A 2,147-nucleotide genomic window follows, 5' to 3' on the forward strand; every position below is an offset into this window, starting at 1 on the left:
TTCAGCGGCTAATAAGTACTGGAAGGATTAAGATTTTTTAATAGAAGTAATTTACAAATATGTTTAACTTTCTGCCACCAGTTGATTTAAAAGAAAAAAGGTTTTCACCGGAGTACCCCTTTAAGATTTTTTAATAGATGTAATTTACAAATCTGTTTAACTTTCTGGAGCCAATTGAGAGATATGTATACACACATATATATATATATATATGTATTATATATATATGAAAAAGTTTTTTCCTGGCTAACCCCTTTAAGTATTAATGTAATAGGGCAGAGTTTCCCAACCAGGGTGCCCCCAGCTTTGGCAAAACTACAACTCCCAGCCTGCCCGGACAGCCTTTGGCTGTCCGGGCAGGCTGTAAGTTGTAGTTTTGCCACAGATGGAGGCACCCTGTTTGGTAAACACTGTAATAGGAGATGCACGGCCGCCTGGCAATTGCAGTAAAGGGAACTGCGGCCCATCATGTATGATAGTAGAATCTTGTGAGGTTTTCGGGCTGTGTGATATTTTTTCCTCCATTTTGTTCTCAATGTCTTTATGTGAAATATACCCTCTGGGTACTTGCCTAAGGATCCCATACCTATAAAATGTCCTTATTATTTATTTATTATTATGCTCTCTTCTGCTTCTTTTTCTTTTCTTTTATATGGAAATATTTCATATATTATAACTGAACAGCATTCTTTGTATGTATTGTCTTCTGTATAACTTGCAAAATTAATTAAAAAAAATGAAAATAAATATCCTTTGGGTATGCGCCTGTATACCTATTTCTTTATTGTAGCTGGAGGCAGGTTGCGGGAATCCCTGGCGGGGGTTATCCCAATATTCCAACTTGCGGGATCGGCGCTTCATCGGGATGTAGAAGAATTTTCACAGGCAGTTTACTGTGAAAAACTTTTTTTATTAGATTCACCAAGTTATACAGAGGCAAATTAGTTTACACAGATAGCTGAGTTTGTCCCTTGGGACCTGATGAAGAGAGGAATCCCCTCTCGAAACGTGTTGTCCTGCAAACTCAGCTCTCTGTGTAAACTAATTTGCCTCTGTATAAAACTTATACTCTGGTGAATATAATAAAAAAATATATAATTTTTTCACAGTAAACTGCCTGTGAAAACTTCTTCTACATCCCGGTGAAGCGCCGATCCCCCAAGTTGGGGTATTGGGATAACCCCCGCCAGGGATTCCCGCACTATCAGAGCGCCGTTTATCTGTCTCCTTTTTCACCCCCTTGTTACTATTTCTTTATTGTAGCAGACTGCACTTTCCTATTGTTACCGAGCTGGATGTGGATCCTCTAACCTGTGTGGCTGATGACTTGGACCGTATCGGGGAGCGGAGTTTAAGGTGCCGCTGGTCTTCACCAGAGCCTGCCACAAGGCAGGATGGGCCTGCTGTGGCAGGCGATACCCAGGTCGCTACCCCCGACACGGCTCGACCACACAGGTAGCTGGGCAAGGAGAGGTACCGAAGGATAAGGCAGGAGCATAGTCAAACGTAGCAGAAGACCCATATCCCAAGACTACTACTCCATACTGTACAGTAGGTGTCAATACAAGCAGTAGTCACAGTTTCTGTGAATAAATTGAGTAACAAACAAATTTAGCAAGGACTAAATATTTTTATTTAGCTGTTTTTGCACATGTTTTACTTGAAGCCCATGAATGATATATTAACATACAACCATTCAGGATAATTCTTAAAGGGGTACTCCGGTGAAAAACGTTTTTTTTTTGTTATTTTTTTTTTTTTTTTAAATCAACTGGTGCCAGAAAGTTAAAAAGATTTGTAAATTACTTCTATTAAAAAATTTTAATCCTTCCAGTATTTATTAGCTGCTGAATACTACAGAGGAAATTATTTTCTTTTTGGAGCACAGTGCTCTCTGCTGACATCATGAGCACAGTGCTCTCTGCTGACATCTCTGTCCATTTTAAGAACTGTCCAGAGTAGGAGAAAATCCCCATAGCAAACATATGCTGCTCTGGACAGATGTCAGCAGAGAGCGCTGTGCTCATGATGTCAGCAGAGAGCACTGTGTTCCAAAAAGAAAAGAATTCCCTCTGTAGTATTCAGCAGCTAATAAGTACTGGAGGGATTAAGATTTTTTTTAATAGAAGTAATTTACAAATCTGTTT

At 39.5% G+C, this 2,147-nt stretch overlaps 1 protein-coding gene across 1 annotated transcript in view; it reads left to right on the plus strand.

The window, feature by feature from the left end:
* The window catches only part of LOC130294379 (tetraspanin-36-like), an 88,875-nt gene that overhangs the window by 27,497 nt on the left and 59,231 nt on the right, over positions 1-2,147 (plus strand). The window lies entirely within an intron of this gene.

Source organism: Hyla sarda, chromosome 1 (assembly GCF_029499605.1).
Source record: "Hyla sarda isolate aHylSar1 chromosome 1, aHylSar1.hap1, whole genome shotgun sequence".
Lineage (NCBI taxonomy): Eukaryota > Metazoa > Chordata > Amphibia > Anura > Hylidae > Hyla > Hyla sarda.